The following is a 15,351-nucleotide window of genomic DNA, read 5'->3' on the forward strand; positions in this document are numbered from 1 at the left end:
AATTGCCACCAGTCAGGAGAGTTCCTTTCTCCTCACATCCACACCAGCACTGGTTATTCTAAACCTTTTGGCTGCCAATAACAATAATTGTGTTTATATAATTATATGTTTATATTTATTGTATCTCCCATCTACACATACTATATGTTGTATACACATACGATATGTTGTATACAATACACATTACTATATGTTGCTATAAAACATCTTTCCCAAACAAATATACACATGCATAGACTTCTTATTCATAATTCCTACTGGAGTTGTCTCTATTTTTAGAAATAATATATTTGTAGTTTTTTTTCAGCCAAGTCAAGGATACTTAGCTTCTAAATATCTTCAGAATCTTTCTTGCTCTTTCAAACATAGTCTAAATTAAAGATTAGCAAATGTAAAAGTCTGGATAATAGGTCAGTGAAAATGTCTGAAATCTTCAGAGTCAATATGCGCTATTATTTCTACTCAAGTCTTTCTTGGAAAAAATAAAATAAGCTAATAAAAAGAAAGAATTCTGTTTTGGAAACTGAAATACCACAGCTAACAAGAACAATGCGTTTTCTAACACTTTAACGCATAAAATACAAAACTGTTTTTTCTTATAGGCTCCATTCTATCGAGGGATATCTGTAAATGAGACTAAAATAAAATTAAATCAGGATGATAGCAGGACTAGGTTGGGGAAAGAAGAAAACATGAAAAATGACTTCACAGAAGTCCATTTCTAACTCAAAATATCAAATTTTTACTTTGTGCTGTTGTGGTAAATATATAATTAGTAAATTATTTATAGTAAGAATATTATCTATTTTATGACATTAAAATGGTTTAAAGAGGGCAAAAATATGTGTGTAAATGAATTAAGACATTTTTCAAATTAAATGCCTTCATATTGTTTGACTACTTTCCATGTTTAAAGCATTCTATAGCGTGCTTATCAGTTTTTTGAGTGAAATGTTGGTAGTTTTTCTCCTTAGCCATTTTCTCTAATTAGACTCTAGAATACGTGGTTTGTTACTATTTTTTTAATGAATCTCCATTAGATACATTTACATATTTAAAAACTTTCGTGATTACATTTTAGTCATAACAATGATCTAATACCCATTCCTCCACCAGTGCCCATTTTCCACCACCAATATTCCCAGTCTCCCTCCTGCCACTTCCATCCCTTTCCAACCTCTGCATCTGTGTCAGGCAAACTCCCTCTTACTCTGTCTCTCCTTTTAGGTATTATGGTTTGACATAGAGGTACTAATCAGACATCGTGTTTGGTCCATAGTCTACTTTCAGCATGCATCTCCTATCCTGAACCAGCCCCCCAACCTTCATTTACTTAATGATATTGTTCATTTCTTGCTTCCTGGAAGTCAAGACTATTTTCAAACTATCTTTCCTCAGAAAAAAAAAGAAGCAAAAACAAAAAAAGAAATAGAACGGATGAAACTACCTTTTCTCTCCTGGTCACATCTGGCAATACCATACTGGCAGCAACTGTTTTACCAAAATCTATTGACATTTCTTCATAAACTCTCAACACAAGAAATATTATAAAACCTCATAATCATATATGTCAAGCTGTCAGAGTAAGAAAATATAAGAATACTTCAGTAGCAAGTCAGAGAAGAATGACAAATTTAAATGTGTCTTACAAACACACCTGAATAGGTTTTTGCATCAGTTTTGTCAAATATATAATGTTTTAGGAAATAAATTAAGAACAAAAGTTATAAAATTGCATTTGATGAGTTATAAAGAAATATATGCAGTAAAATTGTTCAGGCATTCAGATAAATCTGACTCAGTAATATGAAATACAGAAATGAGAAAACAGAAGGCTAAATCTGGCGGGAAATGTAACAGTTTTGAAAATTAGGTGAAAAAATAAGGCCTTAATTTGGAGTTATTAGGGCATTGAGTTTTTTATTAGATATTTTAACTAATGTTGTCTGTTACATGTAGAGTGCCTGTGTGCCTAAGATTTCATAAATGAGAAAGAATATTAGTGTCTCTCTTTTATGATTTGTCTCAGAATTCATATTTAGCCACTCAGATTAGGATTGACAGGACAGTTTAGATTTAGTTTCTTTATATTGCTTGTTATTCAGCTACTACCTGGGGGTCAGAGTACATATTGTGTTAACGAAATCATATGTCATCATGTTCAGTAGAAAAGTTAGAAGTTAATAGTCATGGTCATGGTCCTCCTGTTGTTCATCAATTTGCTCAAGCAGGCCCAGTAACGTGTCCATTGTGAGGCTTGTTGTTACTGTGTTTGGCATATCAAATATGTCATGGGTAGCTTGCCAGGCTTTGCCGTGTGGGCTAGATACTCTCAGTAGTTTGCCAGGGTCTCCGAGAGGGGCGGAGGAATCGAACCTGGCTTAGCCAGGCCTGTTGCGCTCAAGGCAAACGACCTACCACTGTGCTATCACTCCCAGCCCTAGCTCAGCTGGTAGAGCGGAGGACTGTAGACAGAAGTTAATAGTGAAGACTTAAATACCCAGATGCTTTCTTGCTCAGTGTTTCCTATTAGAACAATGGCAAATTCATGAAAGATTGAGTCACCCTTGGACACTCTCATTGATTATACCTATGATTTGTCATCAATTTTATTTTTCTATTAATACCACATATCTGTTCAGGTGTGTGGGACCCGGGGCTGAGATCTCCAAGCCTGCACAGTTTGGGACTGGACCTGCCAGAGTTACTGGCAGTTACACCCACCAACTGCCGTGTAACTCCAACAACGGCCAGGATCCAGAGATCATCACACTCAGCTCCTGGGAGAGAACAAGACAGAGTCTCCTACCCTATGCCTGACTGTCTCCACCAGGGCCCAACAGCTGAAGACCATCGAGGCCCAGCCAAGGCCATGCTGGGAGCACTCTCCACACACTTGGATGAGCCTCACGCATAAAAGAACTGACAGAGGAACCCAGGTGTGTGGGACCCGGGGCTGAGATCTCCAAGCCTGCACAGTTTGGGACTGGACCTGCCAGAGTTACTGGCAGTTACACCCACCAACTGCCGTGTAACTCCAACAACGGCCAGGATCCAGAGATCATCACACTCAGCTCCCGGAAGCGCGCGGCCGCATTTGCGGCCGCGCGACATCTTATCATCTCATTCCTAATTTGGTCAAACTGGCAGGCTACCAAATGTAACATGCCCACACGGCAGAGTCTGGCAAACTCCCCGTGGTATACCCAATATGCCAAATACCAGTAACAATGATGGGTCTCATTCTCCTAACCCTGAAAAAGCCTTGAATATGGCACTTTAAAAAAAAAAAATCTCAGGGCTAGGACGAAGAAGACGTTACTGGCACCTGCTCGAGGCAATCGACGAACAACAGGGTGGTCGTGATCGTGATCGTGATCTGTTCAGGTAGAAGACGTCTTTGAATCAAATATAGACATGTGATTAAAAATCACATTATGCAAAGGTTTCTACTTTTCTGGTCTGATTGGAGCAAAAATCTGAAGGACTTTCACCTGCTAATCCAATCTCAATTTCTCAATGTGTTCTTCTGAAATATTTCTAAAATAAAACATAGCTTGTTTTCTATATAAAATGTTAATTGTGTACTAATTTGAAAGTTGTAACTTTTTTTGAATTGAATTATCTACAGTACTTACCGATTTTATTTCAGGATCTTACTTCATGTAAAGTCAGCTAAACTGTATAAAAGATACAATACAATATTTAATATGTTTAATCTAAAATTTAAAAAATAATTCATTTTTAAACACTTTACTGTTAGAAACTATGAAATTTTATATAAATTTCCCTCTATTTCTATGTCAACAACATCTACTATTACCGTACATTCATTTTATTGTATTGTAGTAAGAATTGTAAGAACCATGATTTACAAAGCTTTTCATCTTTGGGTTTTATCCATTTCTCTTAACAAAAGTTCAATGATGATTTGTGGGACTTTTCAAAACTCAACAAATGCCAAAAAAGAAGTGTTTGGTGGAGAAAGATTTAAATATATATATATATATATATATATATATATATATATATGTGTGTGTGTGTGTGTGTGTATATACATATATATATATATATATATATATATATATATATGCGATCTGAAGAGATATGGGCTGGAGCAATAGCACAGCGGTAGGGCATTTGCCTTGCACGCAGCCAACATGGCCAACCCAAGTCGATTCCTCCGCCACTCTCAGAGAGCCTGGCAAGCTACTGAGAGTATCTCACCCACACGGCAGAGCCTGGCAAGCTACCCGTGATGTACTCGATATGCCAAACACAGTAACAACAAAGTCTCCAATGGAGACGTTACTGGGCCCGCTCAAGCAAATTGCTAAACAACGGGAGGACAGTGATAGTGACATATATATATATGTATATATATATATATACATACATACATACATATATATACACACATATATATATAATGTATTCATAGCACTTCAAATAATTTAATAGTTGCCTCCTTATTCATGCTCTTGTTTTACACATAAAATCACTGCTAGATTAGTGACTAACTAGACCAATAATCACTTATTTTCTTTCAGAGATGGTATGTCTTTCACATGTCAGTCACTTTGTGTAGCTCTGTTGTGTGGGTGACAAAAATAAAGGCTTCTCATTAGGTTGCGTTTAGATATTGGTTGGGATTGTAATTCTCTGAAGACTTGATTTCAAAGGTGTTTTACCCACAGAATTTTCAGGTTTTCCAACATCTCAGTTCTTCTCCATATTCTCCTCTCTTGAGTATGTTTCTAAAAACAGGTTCCTTCAAGGCAAGTGTTTCATGAAACCAAGGATATAATTGCTATGCTATTTACAACCTAGTCTTGGAAGGTGTACTGTTACTCATTATACATGATTCACACAGTTAATTCAAAGTTAATTTAATGTGAAAAATAATTAGATGTGAATAAGCAAATTTTCAACCCTAAAATATCTCAGGCATGAGAATAATATTAGAGTGATGATTTTCAAGAAATAGTCAACCCTGCAAAGGTTGACTTCCACAGAAGCAGACTAAAATAATTTTAATAGCGGTCTATTCCAGTAATAGAGCTATAAGAAATAAAAACAAAATATGAGATAGGTGAGGCATATTAGGAGTGGAGCTTAGTAAACACAGTTAGCTTCTCTTCTTCTTGTCTACACATGAAAGGCAGTTTTTCTACTAAAAGCTTGATTTTCTGTGTTCTTATACACTCCCTTCTTTCCTTTTGATATCCCAGACCTCAAGCTTCTTCTCCTAAGTTCATGATGAAATATATGTTTCAATTGCCTGAATTTTGGGCAACATCACGTCTTTGTCGGGTCCCCATACATAAGGAATTTATTTTGTTTTATCCATGCTTTTTTAAAAAAATTTTTTAAATTTCTTTTTATTAGTGAGACACCATGAGGTACAGTTGTAGACTTAAAAACTTTCATGTTTGGGTTTCAGTTATGCAATGATCAAGTACCCATCCCTCCACCAGTGTCCATTCTCTACCATCAATGAACCCAGTTGCCCTCCCACCCTCCCTATCCCCTCACCCCACCCCAGCCCCACCTCTGTGGCAGGGCATTCCCTTGTGTTCTCTCTTTCCTTCAGGGTGTTGTGGTTTGCAATAGAGGTATTGAGTGGCCACCATGTTTGGTCTACAGTATACTTTCATTACACGTCTCGCATCCCGAACGAGTCCTCCAAACACCCTGTACTTGGTGTTCCCTTTTCTATCTGAGCTTCCTTTTCCCCCAGCATGTGCTGCAGCTTCCAAGCTGTGGAACAGACATCCTGTCCCTGCTATCTTTTATACCAGGAGATAACTCAGCTAATAACCTGAAGGGGTAAAGAAAAATAATTTTCTCCACTTATATGCAAAAAAAATGAAAGAAGTAACATGAAATTCTAGGTCATATAAGGCCTGGTGTCTTCCCTTTGGTACCACACTAGAAAAGGAGCACTTCATGTATGAAATATGGAAATAAAGCATTTGCATTGAAAATTAAAGGTCTGAGTAGGGGCAAAAGGGGGGGAAAGAAAACCAAATATCTTCTAACTTTGCATGAACTTATTTTTAAATATCTGTCTCTAGTAATCATTGGCCATGCATAATTTTTAGAAAAAAGAATGCCATTACTATTTCTCATTTACTTTTAAGATTTCATCCTCCAATTCCTTTCTTTTACTCTCTTCTACACTTCAAGTAGCATTTTTAGTCATTCATACATGTTCTCTATATTTAAAGTCTCAATTCAAATACTGTTATTTGAGATTATTTTGAAGAGTGGGGATGGTTTAGGTCACATCTTTTGGTGATCAGAAGCAATTCCTATATTTATACTTATGGATCATTACTGACAATGCTTAGGGAACCATATGCAATGCCAGAAATCAAAATGGGATTTACTGTGTGAAATGCAAGTAGCTTAACTCCTGTGCAATCTTTCTGCCTTCCTTGAGATCTTTTTATCGCTTCAGCATCCTTTCCTCTTTAAAATTACATTTTTTTTGTAATTCCACACCCTAACATTATTTGCTTTTTATGTCATTTTTAGTTTCACTTTGTATGATAAGTAAAATGATCATGTTTTATACTTTATACAGAATACTGACATATTTTATTCTATATCAATTTCTAATTAATCTTCTTAATGCATATAGTATAGATCATTGTATTGAACATCCTAGACTAAAAAATGCACCTATATGATCCTATAAAATAGAAAAAGTAATGTAGTTTTTAACAAAAACATTAATCATAAAATAATACTACTTTCAGCATAGTAAATCTAAAAAATAAATTATGTTTTAAGAATTTTTAACCATTTTATATTAGCTACAGTGAGTCTTATTGCTAATGTTCACAATAAACCTGTGAAAAATGTCAAACTTTCCTTCCATTATTAGTTAGTAAATTGATTATAAAATATATTAGTAAATAGCAAACTCCAAATATAAACACTTTGATTTGAATCTAACACATTTTTAAGATACTTAAGTGGCTTAAATCAGGATAACAGAATTCTGTCTCCTAACATCTGTGACAGAAAGCACAGTGGCTTTGCATTACACCTACAATATTATATATATATATATATATATATATATATATATATATATATATTGGCTGGAGCGATAGCACAGTGGGTAGGGAGTTTGCCTTGCATGCAGCCAACATGGCCGACCTGAGTTTGATTCCTCCGCCCCTTTCAGAGAGCCCGGCAAGCTACCGAGAGTATCTTGCCCACACGGAAAATCCTGGAAAGCTACCCGTGATGTATCTGATATGCCAAACACAGTAACAACAAAGTCTCCAATGGAGACGCTACTGGGCCCACTCAAGAAAATCGATAAACAACGGGAGGACAGTGACAGTGATATATATAAGAGAGAGATAACCACAAAAAACCGTCTTTCTTCGAACACTCTTGAACTTATTCGCCAACGTGGCTTGGCACGTGCCTCAGGCAACCACAAGCAAACGTCCGAACTGGCAAAACAGTGCAGAGAAGCCATCAAGGATGACCTCAAAAACAGGAGAGCAAAAGTGCTGGTAGATGCGGCAGAAGCTGGAAAAAACATTCGTAATGCCCGCCTGTCCTTCACCAACTACAAAACCAAGATGACTGCCCTCCGACATCATGATGGATCTATCACATCTTCCAGAAGGGCAATGGAGAAGATTATTCATGACTTCTACTCAGATCTCTTTAATAGCCACATCCACTTGCTCACATACCACATACCACATGATGGATATGTCGTTCCCAATGTTCTCCCTTCCGAAATCCAACATGCCATCTCGTCGGTAAAGAAACAAAGAGCACCTGGCCCAGACAAGATCAGACCTAAACACCTGAAGAACTTACCATCAGTACTCATCAATACATTGGCTCGACTCTTCACACGCTACCTGTCTGAATGCAAGGTTCCATCCCAATGGAAAACCAGCAAGACTGTACTACTATACAAGAAAGGAGACATCTACGACATTGGCAACTATCGCCCAATCTGCCTATTGTCTGTCATCTACAAACTATTCACTCGAGTCATCCTGAATAGGATTAGCAGAACACTAGATGAAGGACAACCATGTGAACAAGCTGGATTCCGAAAAGGATTCAGTACCATCGACCATATCCACACAGTAACCAAGCTCATTGAGGTATCTCGGGAGTTCAAGATGCCACTCTGTCTAACGTTCATTGATTTAAAGAAGGCCTTTGATTCTGTTGAGACGGAAGTGGTCATAGAAGCCCTAGCCAATCAGGGCGTACAAACTCAATACATCAGGATCCTTCGTGAGCTCTATTGCGGATTCACTACCAAGATCTCACCATTCTACAAAGAAGTAATCATCCATATCAAGAGAGGGGTTCGGCAGGGTGATACCATTTCACCAAAACTCTTCAGTGCCACCCTTGAGAACATCATGTGACGGCTGGAATGGGAAAACATGGGAATGAAGATAGATTGTCGGCAACTACACCACCTCCGCTTTGCTGATGACATCGTTCTAATAACACCAAACATCAGCCAAGCAGCACAAATGCTGAATGACTTTGACCATGAATGTGGAAAGGTCGGACTACAGCTGAATCTTGCGAAGACAATGTTTATGAGAAACAGCCTTGTTCCTGACGCTCCATTCGCTCTCAACGGAACCACCATCTCTGAATGCAACAGTTATATATACCTAGGTCGAGAAATCAACATGATGAATGACCTGGCACCTGAGTTGCGCAGGAGGAAGAGAGCGGCTTGGAATGCCTTCAAGAACCTTGAAGAAATAACTAAAAGGACAAAGAACCTCCAGCTACGAGCACATCTCTTTGATTCCACTATTCTTCCTGCATTAACATATGCCTCAGAGACCTGGACCCTACGAAAACAGGATGAGAACACTATTCGGGTCTCTCAAAGAGGAATCGAAAGAACTATGCTTGGAATATCACGATTCACTCAAATGAGAGATAGAATCCGGAGTTCTGATCTTCGTCAACGCTCAAGAATCAGGGACGCTGTCTCATTTGCCAAGACATCAAAAATCAGATGGGCTGGACACGTAATGAGGTTTACAGACAACCGCTGGACTAGAGCCATTACTGATTGGATTCCACGAGACATCAAAAGATCACGTGGACGCCCACCTATAAGATGGTCAGACTTCTTCGTCAAGACCCTAAATGATCGGTTTGAGGCTCTACATGTTCCTAAAACAAACAGATACCATTGGGCTACGCTAGCACGCAACCGGAATGAATGGAGACGTTACTGGCACCCGCTCGAATAAATCGCTGAATAACGGGGATTAAGTGATTAAGTGATATATATATATATATATATATATATATATATGAGAAGGTAGTAAATGACTAATCATTAGTGGCTTTTTGATCTATAATTGCAATTCCCCAATTGTTAAATCCAAAATAAGTTGAAATTGTTACTGCTCTTTGGAAAACAATCAAAAAGAAGACACAGGGGATATAACAATAGTACAGCTAGTAGGGTACTTATTTGCATATGGCTTCTTTGCACTTGGATTTGATCCCTGCCATTCCATCAGGTATCCTGAGCCCCACCAGGAGTGATACTTGATCACATAGTCAAGAGAAAGACTTGAAAATTGCTGAGTGTAGACACAACACAATACAAAACAACAAAAATTCAAAAATAAAAAAATAAAAAAAGTGTTAGTGTTCTGGAAAGGTAAAATAGGAAAAGTATTTCTGAATTCTGAAACTAATAATACCTCACGCAAGAGTGATTGTATTGAATGAAAAAGGTTCAGTTTACCCTTGCCAGGTGCTGTAAGCAGTCAAGATTTTATCTGGTTCATCCTTCATTTTTGACCTTCTGCAAGTTCTTGGGCTTTTCTGATTAACAGCGAGTTAACAATTGCTCATTATAAAATTCTGCCCCAGAGTTTAGGCTCAAAGGGAAACTAAGCTTATAGACAATACCTGAGGCAGATGGCCAGAAAGACTCAAACTAGCCCAAACAACCTATGAGTTTCCCGCCCTAGCTGTAGTACTTGTAGATAGATAAGAAACACAAAAAGCCTTTAAAATAAAATAAAGACTTACACAAAACTTACTTTTAGCCTAGTCCTATGCTAAATCCCTTTTCACATGGAGAGGTTTTTTTTTTCCCTTCTCTTCTACTTCCCAATAACCTTTCTACTTTCCAATAATTCTTGAGTCTGGGCATCTTTATTTCTCAATATTTTCATTCTTGCAGATGAAAAGGAACTTACTATCACTGCTCCAGCATCATCTGCTTCAGCATGAGATTAATATTATTGATTAGATATAGAACAAAAAAGTTTAGTAGATATGACTGTACCCTAGAACATCATTTCATGAATGCATGCCTTAAAATATAAATGACTTTAATTTACTTCCATTCTTAAGTTACATGAGAATGAATACCAGGGTTAGTAATTTGGGCTGATAGCACAGAGGGCATGGCATTTACCTTGTATACGACCAATCGAGATTCGATTCCTCCATTCCTCTTGGAGAGCCTGGCAAGCTACTGAGGGTATCACACCCACGTGGTAGAGACTGGCAAGCTCCCTGTGGTGTATTTGATATGCCAAAAACAGTAACAAGTCTCACAATGGAGACTTTACCGATGCTCACTCAAGCAAATTGATGAACAATGGGAGGACAGTGCTACAGACAGTGCTACCTGATTGATTATACAAAATACAGATTATCTAGTATTTATTGTTCTCTAGATACTTCTTACCATTGTCACTGATTCTAGTGAGATTCCGTATTTCATAACTCAGCAGAGAAGTAGACAACAAGTTTTATTACTACAAAAATCTCCTAGATTTATCTATCCTCTGTGTCTAAGTATGTGCAGATGTGTATAACTAAATTATACGGGGTTGATAAATGTTTTGACATTCTTCTATCATTTCCTTCAATCCTGGGTATCACAGGAGATAGTAAAGTCCTTCTAGAGTAACTTTTCTTTCATTATTTGGACTGGAAGTATGTGAAGGAGGTGATAATCAAACCACTGGTTATATTTTTTTCTTACTATGTCCCATTAAGGATGTTTGTATCTCAATTTAGAATATAGTATGTGGTTTTTAGCTTGTAAACATTTATTGATATTCTAAGAAGGGGTGAGGGAAACTAAATTCCTGCTACTCTGATTTAAAACAATCAATTCATATCCTAATATCCCCATTTACCTTGTATCTTCTACTCCTGCATGATTGAGACTTATTTCAATTATGATGATTTTCATCTTTAGAGTCTTTTATAAACAGTCATTAATTATAGCTATGCTTGTAGTCTGGTAATGATTTGGGATCTCTTAGGTGCATTTTGATTTATGTTTCAAATGGCGTGATGATTAGCAATCTTCCTTCTACTGCAGCTTAGAAGGTGACTCTTGCCAAAGTCAGTGTGTCTAAGAAAAATTAGCACGAGTGTTTAATATATAGATTAAACGTCCCCCCAACCAGTGTCTTATTTCCTTCCTTCCTTTATTTCTTCATCACTTTCCTCCTGCCTTTTCTTTCTTTCTTTCTTTCTTTCTTTCTTTCTTTCTTTCTTTCTTTCTTTCTTTCTTTCTTCCTTTCTTGCTCTCTTGCTTTCTTGCTTTTCTTTTCATAATTACACAGATAAACTGATTATACTTTGAATTGATCTCTTCCAGAAGTAGAGAGAATATCTATCCTGCTATGAAGTTTTAATAAAGGCAATTTCTGTGTCCTGTACCCACAACTTACAGTTGTTGGTCCAGAAAGTGAATCCAAGAATTTCAATTACAACAGGTTATTTTATATCCATTATCTAACATTTTAGATTCATTTTATTATAAAGATGAGTACCTTTGTACCATAAATGCTTGGTAAAACCATGTAACTATCTTACTTTATAACTAGCTAACTACCATGACTCATATTGCACTCTTTAGAAAGTTGCCCAATGCAAAATACACATTATTAATGATACCATTGGGCATTATTTTTTATCTTATTAATGTCAAAAATTGTATGCTCACCAATGAAAAGTTAGGATATTCATTGAACTTAATGCAGTATCCTCAGTGATATCAACATTAAGATCAGTCAGCTATTATGACAAAAAATCAAAAATTTAGTTAAAGTGTTTTGTAGATGTTTCATGAAAACTGAAGAAATGGCATATCAAAATAGTCATCAACTGATCCTATCATTAGCTTATTACTTAGGTTTGGATATACTGAACCTTCAAAAATCATCTTGTCCTTGGTTCAGGGTTATGTTTATATAAAAGCCTGTCATTCTTTTTTCTGATCTTGTCACTTCTTCCAGAATCCTACAGTCCATCTTCTATCATTGTAATCCAAATACACTAGTCTGAAGTATGCAGAGATACACAAAAAATTAAGGATTTTCAAATTTATTCAAAGACAAATATAGCTTTTTTAAGATATATGCACTCAAAATGACTGACTACCAAGAGCTGGAAATTTCTAAACCGGTTTATGTTTCTATCAAGGATAATTTCAAATAAAAAGGATTTGGGTCCAGAGAGTAAAGTATAGAGGGTAAGACTATTACCTTGCACATGTCTGTGTTGGTTAAGACCCGGGCTTGTGTCCTACCCTTATTCTCCTGAGAACAGAGCCAGGAACAGCCCCTTTGTACCACCCACTATGGACACAAGATAAATAGTTTGGGTGAATTTGTAGTTAGAACTAGTCAAAGGATGGCAACCAAAATTATTTTCCTCTTAGGCTTGTCATATAGGTTTTAATATTCTGCCACATTAATAAACTAAAACTACAAATCACTTGATCAAGCACCGTAGATAACCAGGGCCAGTAAGTCATGAGTTCCTTTTAACTCTCTCTCTCTCACTGTGTCTCTCTCTGTCTCTCTAGCTCTCTCTGTCTCTCTCTGTCTGACTGTCTCTGTCTCTCTGTCTCTTCTCTCTCTCTCTCTCCCTAACCTTCCATTATCCTCTCTTTCTTCACCCACTCCAGTCCCTCCACGGGCTCATGAATTTACATGCCAGAGACAGAAGCTCAGACTCTGCTGCTCACCTCAGATTTTAATCTCTTTACATCAAGAGTAACTATTGTCTCAGACATTCTGATCACTAGTTCAAAAAATATAAGTTCTTCCTTAGCCCGAATGTTAAGAATTGTATATGCCATTAGAGACAAACATTTCATTACTTTGCCAATTACTTTTATGTAAATTTTTCATCAGTTGAGAATAGCCAACCTGTTCCAACTACATAAAATTTGGAAACAACACCAGGGGGTTTAGGAGGCAGCTAATCAGAACTGTCTATTGATTTACTCCTCTGGGCAGTCCTCAACTAAAACTGGAAAATAAGATATCTTTTGTTCAATTTTGATATTTTACTTTACTCAACACTACCTTTATCTCCATTTTTATTTATATCCTATATAAAAGATCTTCGCTAGAAGTCCAATGCTCTATCCATTGCGCCACAGAGAGCGATAGCACAGCGGGTAGGGCGTTTGCCTTACAAACGCCAACAGGGCCGACCCGAGTTCGATTCCTCCGCCCCTCTCGGAGAGCCCGGCAAGCTACCGAGAGTATTCGATATGCCAGACACAGTAACAACAAAGTCTCCAATGGAGACGTTACTGGACCCGCTCGAGCAAATCGACGATCAAAGGGAGTGCCATAAAAGATCTTATTATTCCACAAAACTGAATTTCTTTCTAAAATTGGAATCTTTATTTGCATTGGAGATTAAATCAAAACTATAATAGATATTGTAATTGAAATATAATCGTATTATATAATAATATACAGTATAATTATATCATATATCACTATCACTATCACCCCATTGTTCATCAACTTGCTCGAGTGGGCAACAATAACATATCCATTCATCTCTGTAACTGTAGCCTGATGGCATACTGGGGGCTCGATCAGGGTCAGGAGAATGAGGACCATCATTGTTACAGCTTTTGGCATATCGAGTATGCCACAGGTAGCTGGCCAGGCTCTGCTGTGTGGGCAGGATACTCTCGGTAGCTTGCTGGGCTCTCCGAGAGGGATGGAGGCTTTTAGGCAGACTCTAATCACCTTTACAGGTGTTCCAGTCAGGCATATATAGAATAATATATATATATATATAATTATCTTGTCTATTTAAATTATCTGATTTTATTATAAATTATATAATGATCATGTAATATGATTCATTGAGTTGTAGATACAATTTGAAATAAATGTCAGATAGTGGATTTTCTTTCTACTGCATGTGATTAATTATACTTCACTATTTCTATGGGAATTATAATTTAAATTGGAGTTTGAAGGAGAGAATTTTTATATACCCATCTACTTATCCTATTTTGAATTCAAAAATTTTGATTTAGGGTTTGGACTTATAGCACAGTGGGTAGGGCGTTTGCCTTGCGCATCGCCAACCCAGGTTTTATTCCCAGCATCCCATATGGTCTCCAGTCACAGCCAGAAGTAAGCCCTGTGCATCACCGGGTGTGACCCAAAAACCAAAAAAATAAAATTTAGATTTAGGAAATATATATATATATATTTTTAAATATTTTGAATCAAGTGCCATTAATAATAAAATTAATTTTGTACTTATAAAAATAAGAAGTATTATACATCAGTGTGCAAGAAAAGATTGATTTCAGTATTATTCTCATAGGTACAAGGTAGTTGTAGCCCCCTATTATATACTATGACATTATTACCTGTCTACAAAAAACACAATTCTTTTGATTTTCTATCTCTACTTCTATAAATTATTATTTGGAAATGTATATTTATGCACACTTGAGTACTGGATCACTTGATATCCCATTACTCATCGATTCACTCAAGCAGGCACCAGTAATGTTTCCATTTGTCCATGTTGCCTGCGAGTGTAGCCTAGTGGAGTCTGCTAGCTCCAGAAACATGAAGGGCTTCAAACCATTCATTCAGGGTCTTGACAAAGAAATCTGACCATCTTGTAGGTGAGTGGCCATACATTCTTTTGACATCCTGTGGAATCCAGTCGGTAACAGCTCTACTCCAGCGGTTGTCTTCAAATCGCATTACGTGTCCAACCCATCTGATTTTCAACACCTTAGCAAACTAGACATCGTCCCTGATTCTCAATTGTTGAAGGAGGCTGGAACTCCAAATTCCTTCTCTCAGTTGAGTGACGTGTGATATTACAAGCTTAGCTTTTTTGATTCCTCTTTGGGAGACCCAAATAACGTTCTCATTCTGTTTTTGTAGGACCCAGTTCTCTGAGGCATATGTTAGTGCAGGGAGAACAGTGGAGTTGAAGAGATGCTCTGGAGCCGGAGTTTCTTCATCCTCTTAACTATTTCTTCGATGCTCTTGAAGG

The sequence above is a fragment of the Sorex fumeus genome, unplaced genomic scaffold, assembly GCF_029834395.1.
Source record: "Sorex fumeus unplaced genomic scaffold, SorFum_2.1 ptg000003l, whole genome shotgun sequence".
In the NCBI taxonomy this organism is placed as follows: Eukaryota; Metazoa; Chordata; class Mammalia; order Eulipotyphla; family Soricidae; genus Sorex; species Sorex fumeus.